This window comes from Cavia porcellus, unplaced genomic scaffold (genome assembly GCF_034190915.1).
Source record: "Cavia porcellus strain 051 isolate PalLab524CR breed Dunkin Hartley unplaced genomic scaffold, mCavPor4.1 scaffold_5, whole genome shotgun sequence".
Classification (NCBI taxonomy): Eukaryota; Metazoa; Chordata; class Mammalia; order Rodentia; family Caviidae; genus Cavia; species Cavia porcellus.
Window position 1 is genome coordinate 28,965,909 of NW_026947488.1, and position 14,342 is coordinate 28,980,250.

A 14,342-nucleotide genomic window follows, 5' to 3' on the forward strand; every position below is an offset into this window, starting at 1 on the left:
CAAAAAAAAAAAAAAAAGGTCTTGGGACACAAGAGATTTGAATCAGTGGCTTTATTCTGCAACCAGAACACACACACATGCAAAGTCACTTAGAGCAGTCAAGTCAATTGATCATGGTGTTGCACCCCTGCAATCCCAGCTACTGGGGAGGCTAAGTCTGGAGGATCAAGAGTCAAAGGCAGGGGCTGGGGATTTAGCTCAGCGGCATAAGCACCTGCCTTGCAAGCAGGCAGTCGTGAGTTCAATCCCTGGTACCGATAAAAAGGAAAAAGACAAAAAAAATTAAAAAAAAAAAAAAAAAAAGAGTCAAAGGCCACCCTGGAAAACTCAGTGAGACCCTGTTTCAAAATACGTAATAAAAAGAGCTAGGAATATAGCTCAGTGGTAGAGTGCTGGCCTAGCATGCACAAAGCCCTAGTTGAATTTTTTAAAAAGTCAAATTATGGGGCTGGGTATTTAGCTCAGTGGCATAAGCGCCTGCGAGGTCATGAGTTCGATCCCCAGCACCAAAAAAAAAAGTCATATCATGTTAAAATAACCACTGGATTCCTTGAAGGTTATGAGACATCCTCTATGTCCCCGCCTGGAGAGATTTAGATTTAGTAAACACCTACTGAACTCGATGTTTAACTACCAAGCTTGGCACTCTACCATCAGTTTTCACTTTTCCTTGCAACCCATCTTGGCATGAGAGTGCCAGTTCCTGGAGCAACCTTGTAACATGACCAGCATTTTCATAATACTATGATTAACTACTGTTTTGAGCTTGCAATGACCTTGTGAGACTGACAAACCCAGCATCACTACTGCATACTTTAATTTATTCATTCACCAATCATCAGTAGAACATACAGTGCCTCACACTTGCCAGGCAGGCACTGTGCCACTGAGCTTCATCCCCAGCCCCTAACACCTTCTAATCTCACCTGCTGGGCTTGGTGGCACACTCCTGTAATCCCAGCACTTGGGAGGTTGAGGCAGGCAGATTGTTGCAAGTTCAAGACCAGCCTGGGCTACAAAGTGATCCCAAGGCCAGCCTGAACTGTATAGTAAGACCCTGTGTCCAAAAGAAAAAAATATATAGTGCAGGTGCTACACTAAACCTAAATGCCGGCAGCTAACATTAACCAGCCACGCCAGGCTATTTATATAGATTAAACTCAAGTCAGTCTCCACAGTACCCTACATGGTCGATACCATTATTACCCAACTTGACATGTGAGGCAAAGGCAACACGGCCATGAAGACAACTGCTAAGTGGCACACAGCCTGGAAGTGGCAGGCCAAGACTTTAACCTGGAGGTAGCCGGACTGCAACTTTTGGGGGTTGGGGGGCAGGTTTTGTCTTTTTTTTTTTTTTTTTTTTTTTTTGAGACAGGGTTTTGCTATACAGTTCAAACTCACTCTATAGCCTAGGCTGTCCTCAAACTCAAAGTGATCTTTCTGGCTCAGCCTCCTGAGTGCTGCTGGGATTACAGATGTGCGCCACCATCACCAGCTAACTGCAAGTTTTTGTTTTGTTTTGTTTTGTTTTGTTTTGTTTTGTCTTTTTCCTTTTTTATCAGTACCGGGGATCGAACTCACGACTGCCTGCTTTCAAGGCAGGTGCTTATACCGCTGAGCTAAATCCCCAGCCCAACTGCAACTTTTTTTGGTTCCAGGAATCAAACACAAGGCCTCACATTTGCCAGGCAGGCACTGTGCCACTGAGCTTCATCCCCAGCCCCTAATACCTTCTAATCTCACCTGCACAACAGCATTAAAAGGCCTTCAGCACCACCTACCCTACAACCCATTTTCAAAGGTGGGGGCGAAGGGACAGGGAACCCCCCCACACCTTAAATACTACAACTCTTTTTTGAGAGCCACAGGTTGGATGGGTATCTATATGTATCTACACGTATATCATCTTTTTTTTTTTTTTTTGCGGTACCAGGGGTCAAACTCATGACCTCGCACTTGCCAGGCAGGCGCATATGCCACTGAGCTAAATCCCCAGCCCCTTATATGTATATCTATCTATCTATCTATCCATCTATCTATATATTTTTTTTGGATGGTATCTATTTAAATGGAGCTTTACAAGAGATCTCATTTCTATGCTATTGGAAGAAAAGCTTCTAGCCAAAGCAGTTGGGAGTAACAAAATACAATTGTGGTCTCATAACAGATATGAGAGACATCAGAAATGGGGGCTAAGTGACAGGATTTACTCAGAAACACATCCAGTTCCATCATCTAATAGGTACAAGATTCCCAAGTAAAGCTGGGTGTGGTAGCATACACCTGTAATCCCAGCACCCAGGAGGCTGAGGCAAGAGGATCACTGTGAGTATGAGGCCAACCTTGGCTACACAGTGAGTTCAAGGCCAGCCTGAACTACCTAGAGAGACTCTGTCTCAAAAAAAAAAAAAAAAAAAAAAAAGACTCTCAGGCAGTTTCAATCCTGTGTATGCCTGTTACTAAGGATTGAATCCAAGGATACTCTTACACTAAGCTACATTTGTAGCCCCACACCCTTTTTTTAAATGACAGCATTCCCTATGTAGGATTTAACTTGTCATCCTCTTGCCTCAGCCTCTCTTGGTGCTAGGATTGCAGGTGTGTATACCAGGGGGCCTTGCTTATTTTTGTCTTTTTTTTGTTTTTAATCCATGCCAGGGATCGAACTCACGACTGCCTGCTTGCAAGGCAGGTGCTTATGCCACTGAGCTAAATCCCCAGCCCCCTATTTTTGTCTTTAAGACGGAGTCTTGCTATGTAGTTCAAAATGGCCTTGAATTCACCATCCTCCTGGAGCATCCTCCTGAGTGCTGGAATTACAGGAGTGAGTCACCACACCCAGCTAGTCCATTCACTTTCCTGAAGCTAAATTTCTTCATCTAAAAAATGGAGATGACATCACCAGCTAATTGACAAAGTCTATATAAAGATTAAATGAGATAATATACAAAAATGTGCTCCCCCCCATTACTACCCCTTCTGGGCCTCATGCTTAGTAAACATTCTATCACTGAATGAGACTTTCAGGCCTGAAATACATTTATTATATACTTGTAAGTAGTTACTACTGTTTTAAGCACTTCTCAAAAGACATAAGGAGGCTGGGCTTGGTGGCTTATGCCTGTAATCCCAGCACTTGGGAGGCTGAGGCAGGGAAAAAAAAAAAGACATAAGGATACTCTTCTTCTGGAATGATCAACAAGGCACAAGTAAAAAATAAGACCAGCCAGCCAGAAGGACACGGTCTCAGGGTTCTCCTAGCAGGGGTATTTTCAGAAGCCACCTTCTTTCTCTGAGCAACAGACAGCAGGAGCTAGGGACAAAAGACTGTCAACCATCAGAAATACCCATATGAGCTGGCATGCTACACACCTGTCCCAAAGTCATCTCCTCCTGAGGTCTTGCCTATCCTGTGAACACCTCCTGGAGTTTTCTAGCACTTACCATGTGCCAGGCCACTTGACAGACCCCGTGTCACTGGATTCCTGCAGTAGTGCGTTATTCCGTTTCACAGATTAGAAAAATAAGGGTGGGGGGGGGGAGGCTCAGACCAACCTGCTCAACGCCACACAGTTATGGTACAAAGACACAGTCTCAAACTCAGACACTCAAGACTTCAAACAGGATTCCTGAAGAATTCTCCCTTTTCCCTTCCACACACTTTACCAAACACACCTCATCACCCACCCAGAGCCGCAAAGGTTAGGAGCCCACTCAACAACTGAGGTCAACTAAGGCAAGACAAGGAAAGGCACTTGCCCAAGGTCACATGGCTCTCCAGGGACAGCACCTAGTCTGGGCTCCCAGTCTCTTCCCAGCTGGGGCCCTGACCTCGACCAGCCCTAGGGGTACTGCGACCCCCGGTGGCCGAGTCTGGGGGGCGAATTGAGGCCCCGCCCAGAGGAGGAGGAATTATGCCTCCCGGACCGCCCAAAGATGCCCGGAGGCAGGGCGAGGATGCTCAGAGGCAGGGCAGAGGATGCTCGGGCTCGCGGGCAGCCCTGCCAGTCGGCGTCGACTGCGGCCGCCGCCGGGAAAAGGCCAGACAACAAGAGGCGCCAGCCCTGCCCGGCGGGCACCGCGCCCCTCCCGACTCACCTGCTGCCGGGGCAGAAACCTGACGGCGGCGGCGGCGGCGGCGGCGGCCGGGGCGACAGCGGCGAACCCCAGGCTCAGCCATTCCCGGCTGCCCCGGATGGGGAGAGACCGCGGCCGCTCACTTCCTTGGCAACTCGGCTCGGCGACCCACTTCCTTAGCAACCGGTGTCAATTTCAATAACTTTATTGAGACACAGAACTAGAACACAGGCAAAATCCGGAGAACGGGGCGGGGCCGGTTCGGTGTCTGCACCTAATAGAGTGATGGTGTGTGGGCCCTCAGTTTTCCCATCTGTAAAATGGAACGCATTGCAACTTCGCCCTTCCTAAAGTGCTTTCACATTATCTGATTTGTATCTCAAATGATTGCAGAATATCTTTCATGTTGTCACCCTGTGACACAAGACAAATGGAAATTATTATGGGGCCTTCCCTGCCCTTCACCTCTCACATTTAATCAGTCACTTCCCTTAGCCTGTCTCTCAAATGTTCCTCGAATTTCTCCAACTTCAGTGCCACCACTCCAAGCAAGGCCGAGTCACCCTAATCTCTACTCTGCCTGCAATATCTAGTCTGCTTCTTTGTGCTCTGCCAACCCATTTCCCACAACACGCCAGTATAGTAATTTTAAAACCTAACGTGGATAATATCACTCCCTGATTAACATCCTTTACTGGAGTCTGTCCACTCTCAAATTCAAATCCAAAGTTCAAATCCATTAATTCTATTTTGGCCATTCTGGCCTAGAAGACCATGTTCCATCTCCCCATGGGACTCACACCTCCTTGTTAAATATAAACTCTATGAGAAGTGAATCTGTCTTTGTTCCTATTATAGACCTGGCACCTAGAACTAAGCTTGGTCCATAGCAGGTGGTCAATAAATGCTCCTTGAGTGAATGAATACCTGTATCATTCTTCCCCCCACCAACCCCTCTTTTTTCATGGTATGATAGAAAATTATTTTTCTTGCTTCCAACACATAGACTACATTTTGAAACCTTCCTTGCGGCTCAGACCAAGTTCTGGACAATTGAATATATGTGCCACTTCAGTCCTGGCTCATAAAAACTTACCATACAACTATTTAAACTTTCTCCACTATACAGTGCCAGGCTCAGTGTGGATGACAGGAGCATTCTCTCTTCATTTGCTGGGGGGGGGGGGTTTACTGGGGATCAAACTCATGACCTTGCATTTGCCAAACAGACACTGAGTTAAATCCCTAGCCCTAAACTTTCTACACTATAAAGTGAAATTTTTTTCTTTTTATTTTCCTTCTTTTTTGTTTTAGTATCAGGAATTGAACCTACGACCTTCATAGTGAGCTATATCCACACTCCTCTTTTCTCTCTCTCTCTCTCTCTCTCTCTCTCTCTCTCTCTCTCTCTCTCTCTCTCTTTCTCTCTCACTCACTTTTGAAACCAGGTCTCACTAAGCCAGTAATAGCACAAACTGGGCTTGAATTTGCAATCCTACATTAGCCTCCCAGAATGGTGGGATTACAGGTATGTGCCACCACTTCTGGTTTAAAGTCAAGAAATTTAAAGCACCTGAGACCCCAGGACATGGCTGAGTTGTGAAATGGGAGGGCCCTAGATAATGAGATACACCTTACAAGACAACTGGCCAGGAAGCCGGACTTTCTGGATCATCCAAGTTGAACAAGACAATAAACTTTTATTGGATGAAGATATGCAATGTGGAGTCTTTTTGTAGAGATAAAAACTGTGAATCATCCTTTGAGCTTCAGTTTGCTTCCCTTTCCCTATAAACACAAGCTGCTTCCCTGCCTGCCATTGCTAAAAACAGTCAGCTAGAGACTGGCACGGTGGCACATGTCTGTAATTTCAGCTCTCAGGAGACTGAGGCAAGAGGACTACTATGCATTCAAGGCTTGCCTGTGCTACACACACATACATAGAGAATTAACTAGTCAAAACTAGTCTGAACTACATGGGGAGACCCTGTCTCATAAATCAAAACTACTTATATTAAAAAGTTGTCAATAAACATTTACCTTTTAATGACTACGAACATTTTTGTCCACAGAGCCAAGTAACATATGCATTTACTTTAATGTTTGTTGTATCTATATTTCATTTCTTCCACATCTTTTTACATTTTCTGAGGAAAATAATTGTCTCAATTTTTTTCCATTTTCATTAGTCTTTTTTATAGCTATTGTTATTTTTTCTACATATTCAATAAATAAGGCTAATAGTGGCAATTTTTTCAGATACCTAAATGCAGAAACTAGTTCATAATTTGGCGGGGACGGGGGGTCCTCCACTATTTCCAGGGCTGTTGTGTGCCTTCCATTATTGGACCTTCCTACGTCCTGCTCCTGGATGGGATTTCCTGTGCCCCGGACAGGAAGTTTTGTTTTGTTTTGTTTTGTTTTCTTGAGACAGGGTCTCACTATGTAGTCCAGGCTGGCCTCCTTGCAGCAATCCTCCTGCCTCAGCCTTCTGAGAGCTGGGATTACAGGCATGCATCACCATGCCTGACATAAGAAATCTCTTCTATCATGGATTTACTCCCTTACCTTTTGGTAGATTCCATGGAAAAGGTACACAGAAGCAAATACATTTAGTCCTTGTATGTCTGTATACTCTTTTTACACTTGATTAATAGTTTAATAGGCTATAGAAATCTAGGCTAAAATTTGTTTTCTCAGACTTTTCAAGTTATTGAACTACTATGTCTAGTACCCAGATTTAAAATGACTAATGTCATTTTAATCCTGATGTTCTGTGTATGACCACTCTTCTCCTCCCAGTCGCCCTCCTCTCTCTGCTCCTCCTTTTTCCCCTCTTCCCTTCTCCTGAGATCCTGGGGAATGGAACCCAGAGCTTCGTGCTTGCCAGGAAAGTGCTCTACCACTGAGCAACATCCCCAGCCTGTTATCTTCCTTTTTGTTTTTAATGTTCGGGAACTTTTAAACTATTCCCTTCACCCACAGTATTACAAGATTGTCTAATGATTTGCCTCAGTGAGGGTTTCCCCCTCTCTTACATTAGTTGAGTTTTTCAATTTGCAGATTTTTATACTTTCAATGTAGGAAATTTTCTTTTGTTATTTCTTTGGTAATTTTCTGCTATCATTTTTCTCCTCCTCTGAATCTTTCCTTAATCAAAAGTTGTTCTTTGGGGCCCGAAGGCCTAGCTTTCTCATTGCTTTTCTCACAATTTTCCTCTTTTCTGCTTTGTCCTTTCTTATAACCTGGGAGAGTTCCATGCCCATCTTTAGGGTCCAGCTCTTCTGTGGAGGAATTCTGGGGTTAGCTTCCCAGCATCAAACCAATATTCTCCCTCAAACATCTCAGCTGTAACTTGCTCCTCCTGAGGTCAGATATTACTTCTTCTGTCTCTGTTTTTCAAAAACTTACTGAACTCTTGGACCACCAATGTCTCCTCTCTTATCATACTAACACCTTGGGTTAATGCACTGCTTTATGACTGGCCATACAAGTGGAGACGGAGGGGCAAAACTTGCATGTGAATAATCTAGCACATTTAACTGAATGTCTTCAATGCTTTAACTGGTATGAACAGACAGTTCCAAGAAAATGAACAGAAAATATGGCTTTTCATCCTAGGAAAAGATGCTTCTGCTCACTCATATTTAAGGCAATGAAAATTAAAACATCACATTGAACAGAACTGTTTGCAGTATCATTGATGGAATGTCCACTTTACAAGCTTTAATTTTGTGACTTGAACAATTATTTCTAAGATGACAGTATATAATCCATTAACTAGTGATTTCCTACTGTTCATTTTTTTCTGCAAATCTGTATAACTTGTACCCTTTCTCTGCTTTTTTTTTCTTTTCTCCTTAAATAAAATTTAAAAAAAGAAAATTAAAACATCAGTGAAACTGGGCATAGTGGCACACACAGCTCAGACTGCTGAGCTACTGGACAGCCGGAGACAAAGGGACGACTGGAGGCCAGGAGTTTGAGGCCAGGCTGAGCAAATAGCAAGATCCGTCTCTTACAGAGACAGACAGACAGACAGACAGACAGCTCACTTAGGGGGCAGGGGAGGGCTGTGATAAGGCCTTGTTGGTAAGGGTCAGTGCCCGGACACAGTTGTCCAGAGGACAGGATTCATAGTAGTGCTTTAATAGTTGTACAGCACATGAGGACCAACTTGACCTGATTTGGATAGGACTTTCCTATTTTAACATAAAAGGTCTTACGAAGGAAACCCCTTCCCCAGGGCCAACTGAGACGACCAGTCCCCTTGAGATGGAGGGATGCTCTTTACTGTAGTATATACCACTACATTTCCATCCCAGAGCTTCCTGTTCACACCTTTTGCCCTTTTTCATTCATCTTGGACTGTAAGGTTTTCATTGCTGACGGAAGAGTTGCTTTACCAGAAAAACAGAGAAGGGATTTACTGAGGCCCAAATTCTGCAGGAGGGGACTCAGGGAATAGAAGTCTTGAAAAATCAGGGTAGGACTTTCAACTCTGCCAGTATGGGAGATTTGCTCAGTCTGACAGTGAAAAGATAGTAAGATGCAGTAAGAGGAACAATGTCCCTGGAGCTGTGACAAGGGTTCTGATCCAGACAGATCACATAAACTAAGCAAAGGCCTCCCCTGGGGCAAACTCCAGCCCACAAACATCTACTCTCATTCCAGTGAGCACCATTACATCTGTTCTACATAAAGCACAGAAGCCAACTCTGACCAATGGTAGCAGGAAAGGACTTATTATTAGGAGGGTACTGAGAACTTCACAACATCATGAAATATTTCTGTAGACTTCCCAATGAGGTGACAAATGATAGATGGCTTGGTCACCATACAAGGGTCAAATCACTAGATTTTCTTTCCTCTCTGATATTCTAGGCACTGCTATCCTTTCCTGGCACCTAGAAATGGCCAGACATATGGGACCATGTGCTACCGGACTCATCTGGTGAGAATGCTGGACGCCCCAGCTTTCCCCATGATCATCTGGCCGTCTGGCCGTGGGCACTGTATCAGCACCTCATGCACCAGGACTGCCTGCAGTCCCAGCTTCTTTGTAACCTGTTCTGTGATTGTGGAGCCTTGCCCACTCATCCATCTCCCACCTGCAATAGAAACTTACAGACAAATACACAATCTGATTTTTTTTTCTGCTTTGGTGGTAAGATGAAAACTCTGCCTTCCACTTACAAAGTAAAAATTTTATCCAGGAATAGTGATACTTGCCTGTAATTCCAGAACTTTAAGAGGCTGAGGCAGGAGGATTGCAAATTTGAGCCCAGCCTAGGCAGCTTAGTAAAACCTTGTCTCACAAAAAATGGGGGGGTTGCGGGAAGCAGGGATGTAGTTTGGTGCAAATGCTGTGAGTTCAATCCCCAGTAAAACACACACACACACACACACACACACACACACACACACACACAGTGTGAATTCCCCAAATTAGGAAGGGGGTTCTGTTGCTAAGCTGGAAAAATACCCATTATAATTAGACAGCCTGTTCACTAAAGAGCTCCCCCAATCCTGTCCCTCCAGGACACTCAGCAAAGACCCCTCTTTCTAGCAACAAGCATGTCACCCAGTGGTCCAGCCAAAATGAAGCCTAATGTGTCAAGCTTTCACTGTGTCTCCATCTGTCTCCTCCTGTGGCTATACTCATTTCAGTGACCAGCGCCAGCCCAAGCCCCGTGTAACAGAGGAAGTACTGGATCCTCGGGGGCAGGGGGATAGCACAAAGATGTGGGGGAAAAAACCTGTTCGCACCTGTCATGGGTGGCTCTGGTGAAAGCCCAAACTAGGAGAAAGGTAAAGCCCAGCCAAGACCCTCATGCTGGCTTTATGATGAGCCTGCTTACAGACAGCAACCTCCGAAGGGGTCTCCACAGAGCCAGACACTGGGGAATGGCCTGCTCCCCATGAAAGGTGCAATCGCTAATTTTTTCTTCTTCTCTGACCTTCTAAAGAACTGCCATATAACAGATCTCTCCATGTTCTATGTCTGCACTAAGATGGTAGCCACCTGGGCTGGGGATTTCGCTCAGCGGCATAAGTACCTGCCTTGCAAGCAGGCGGTTGTGAGTTCAATCCCCGGTACCAGAAAAAAGAAAAAGAAAAAAAAAAAAAGATGGTAGCCATCAGCTACATGTGGTTATCAAACATTTGGAATGAGACCAGTGCTGCTGAGGAACTGAATTCTATTTACTTAAATTATGTTGAGCATGCCACCTAAGGATAGTTGACTACCACAACTCTGGACTATGAAAAATTATAAACAGGACTATCAGGTCCAGAGAGTCTTGAGTTCGAATCCTAGTTTCATCCTTTTCCTCTTAGCTACATGATCTGGAGCAAATCACTTATCTCTTTAAGACTCAGCTTCCTCCTCTGCAAAATAGGGTTACAAATGAATGCTGTGTTTCATTTTGTCATGAGGATTAAATAAGATATGATGTGGGGCGGCAATTTCTGGCAATTAAAAAGTGTTCCATAAATGATAGAGTTCTTTCCTTCTCTTATGGGTGAGCCCATGGTACCCTCCATGGAAATAATAACTGCAAGCGTGAAGAGACCTGCCAGTAAGAGTTCAGTCTTCTTAGAAATTTAATACTTCTTGAGAAAGGTAGCAGAAAGGGTTTGTGTAAAAAGACTGGAAAAGGAATTATTTATTAGGACGCAAGGAGGCAGCCTCCCAGAGCCTCTTTCAGGAAGAAACAAGATGCTGGGCTTGGACAGAAGCCAAGGTCCTGAGACACACTTGATGGCTCTGGCTTGGCTGGGTGCCCAGGTTCAGTACTAACGAACCTCTGGGACCTGAGGGAGGCTCAAGGGCTGGGAATCTAAATTCACATCTTTGATGTTTCTGAAGGAAGCCAGACAAGGGTTGGCTGCTAATTGCTTCCTCCTCAGGCACTTGAAGGCAGTGTGGCCTTGGGCAGGTTAGCTCACCTCCCTGGACCTTGTTCCCCACTCACTTCTGTAGGGTTGCCGGGAGGACTCAGTGAATGGGCAGGTCTGAGGCACAGCACAGCAAGGTGAGTGAGAGCAATGATACAAAATCTTAGAGCCTGGAGGGGCTCGCAGGAGCTGGTCACAGACCCAGGGTGCACCTCAGCCCCAGGGCTGGGATTTGTCTTATTTACTGGTGTTTAGCACAGTTGCTGCTCCCTAGCAGCACGTAACACACTTATTAAAAACACACACTCGTCATTCACTTCTCAAATGACCAGGTTTCTTTGAAAGGATAACCTCGGCAAGCATGGAGGGGGAAACGCTTTCCTCCCACTGCTGATAGTGGTGAGAAATGGCACCAAATTGTAAGAAAAATGAACATGATGACTAAAAACCATTTGAGTCAACCCATTCCACTTCTAGGAATCAATTTTGAGAAAATACTCCTGAAGATTTAGCAGCAAGCAGGTTCACCCAACTTCACTTAACAATGGGAAATATGCCCAAGAGACTGGAGAGATGAACTGTATGGCAGCAAGAGGGAATATTATTTTGCCTTTGAAAATGATGTCACTGAACAGCATGACCTCAGAGTATGCTCGGGAAGATCTGCATTTTATGGAAGAGAATAAAGTTTCCAAATGGTTATCCAGTAAGCAAGTATCAGAGCTCACTCCAGACCTGTTCTGACCAGTGCCAGAGTCTGTAACTTTGGTCTTTTTATTTTTATTTTTTATATTTGGTACCGGGGATTGAACTCATGGCCATGCGCCTGCAAGGTAAGCGCTTATGCCGCTGAGCTAAATCCCTGGCTCTCTGGCTTTTTTTTTTTTCTTTTTTTCTTTTTCTTTTTTATTTTTTTTTGTCTTTTTGAGACAGGGCCTCATTATGCAGTTCAGGCTGGCTTTGGGCTCACTTTGTAGCCCAGGCTGGTCGAGAACTTGCAAACAATTCTCCTGCCTCAATTTCCCAAGTGCTCGGATTACAGGAGTGCACCATCATGCCCGGCTACTTTGGCCTTTTTAAAAAATACATTTTTTTGGAGACAGGGTCACACTATGTAGTTCAGACTGGCCTTGAACTCACGGGGATCCTCCTGCCTCAGTTGGAGGCTGAGGCAATGATGAGTTCAAGTGCCAGGATTACAGATGAGGGCCACCATGCCCAGCAACTTTGGCATTTTTCAAGCTCACACACTGGTGGGCAGTGGACAACATCTGCTTGTACTTGTGTTTTGTTTGCCCTCACTTGTGTCGTATAAAATAGAGATTACCAATGTTTAAAAATCAGATTTCTCATGAAAACTGGGATTTTCAGCATCTTTCAGCCAGATCCAGAGTCCTAACTACATTGTGCCTAGATTCCCAGAGGAGAAGCAGCAGAAATTGCTTCCATTAAACAGGATGGGTGAATTTACATTTTACCTCCAGTTCCCCCAGTCCCAAGCAGTCTAGTCCCTTCCCACTGCCTGCCTGCCTAAATCCTGGAAGCATCTGAGTTTGTAGCTCTGGAATTGGTACTTTTGAATAGTTAGAACTGCCTTACAATGCACTCAGTTCCCTGACACTGGAGAGATGCAGACTGAGGCCCAAAAGCCACTTATTAGGATTTCAAAAGCCAGCTGAAAAATTGGATCAGACAACGTAACATAATTCTTCCAGCTGTGCAACAGCAAATACTTATGACTGCAGCATATATTTTTAAGAACTAACTTTCCCTCTGGTCTCAACTTACTGTTTCAAACTTTCCCATCATTTTGGTTTCTTGATCTATTCATAGATTTTTAATAATATGATTATACTATATGAACTTTTGTAAGCTGCCTCAAGTCTTTCTTGATACGTGAAACGAAGCATGGGGAACAAATTAGTCTGTGCATAAATATTTGCTTAAAGGGCTTGGTTCCAGATACTGGAAAGAAGTTAAAAAAAAAAGAACTATGAATTGCAACTGCCAACTTTATCTCAGTTCCCTTGCAATGCCTGGGCTCAAGGAGAGGACAAATGGGCGCAGCTGCCAAGAGCACATGCTTAGGTGTGCCCACCTGCCTCCTAGGAAGGACAGGCTCCGAGTTTAACCTCCACTTTTTGCTTGCTTTTTTTTTTTTTTTCTGGTGACAGAGTCTCACTGTGTAACTCAGAGTGGTCTTGAACTCACTATGTAGTCCAGGCTGGCCATGAACACACATGATTCTTTGGCCTCATCCTCCTGAGTGCTGGGATTACAGGTATGAGCCAACATGCCCAGCTACCCCCAATTCTTCACTCAAGGTAAACTTTTAAATTCTATAATTAATCATGGCAATCTTCATAATAAAAATGACTGCAGCTTCTTCGACATTTCTTCTAATGGAAAGGAAATTGTCCTCTTGACTGATTTTAACAATAGAGTACTGCAGAAGTGGCACTATGATTTCCAGTGTGGGATAATAAGAGACACACAGTTCTGCCTGACTCACCTAGAGTATTCCTCTCTCCAGAAGCTGCCTTCTGAGACGCTTCCTGCTGGGATACACTTTCCATATTGTGAGGAAGCCCAAACCACTTGAGTGACCATGTCAATGGCCCCAGGTTCTAGTTATTCTGTATCCTGTCCAAGTTCCTGATCCACAGAACCTATGGCAGGCTTGCTGTGTATGCTACTAAATGTCGGGTAGTTTGCTATGGAGCAAAGAAGATTAGAACAGTTACCAAAGACACAGTTATTGCAAATGATTCAAACCAAAAAGAAAAATGCAGAGCTGGGTGTGGTGGTGCACACTTGTAATCCCATCACTTGGAAGGCTGAGGAAGAAGGATTGCTGTGGGTCTAAGACTGGCTTGGACTACATTGTGAGTTCAAGGCTAGCCTGAACTACATAATGAGACCCTGTTTCTAAAACAAAAAACAAATAAAAAGAAAAAAAAAAACCCAAATGTGTGTGGTGGTACATTCTGTAATCCTGGCATTCAGGAGACTGAGGTAGGAGTATCACCAAATTCAAGATCAGCCTGAACTACACAGTGAAACAGTGTCTCATAAAAGAAAAGAAAGATATAGTCCAAAGTGGTAGGTTCCTGTGTGTGTGTGTGTGTGTTACTGGGGACTGAACGTAGGGCCTTTGTACTGAGCTACATCCCCAGCCCTTTACATTTCTTTCTTCCTTTTCTAGATTTTGATACAGTTTTTCTAAGTCACTAAGTTTCCCAGGCTCCACTTGAACATAGGGATCCTCCTACCTCAGAGAATCCCAGAGTGGTGGGACTACCTGCACAGAACTCTGACTAGCTAGTGGTTCCCCTTTTAGAATATGCCTACCGTTCCATCTC

The 14,342-nt window shown here is 44.4% G+C and overlaps 1 protein-coding gene across 1 annotated transcript in view; it reads right to left on the reverse strand.

Moving 5' to 3' along the window:
• Kif3b (kinesin family member 3B) overlaps positions 1–4,259 on the reverse strand; it is a 42,213-nt gene extending 37,954 nt beyond the window's left edge. Inside the window, exon 1 of the mRNA XM_003476501.5 lies at positions 4,102–4,259. The gene's annotated coding sequence lies outside the window, so the exon portion shown is untranslated. The remainder of the gene's footprint in view (positions 1–4,101) is intronic.
• Positions 4,260–14,342: the final 10,083 nt, after the last annotated feature.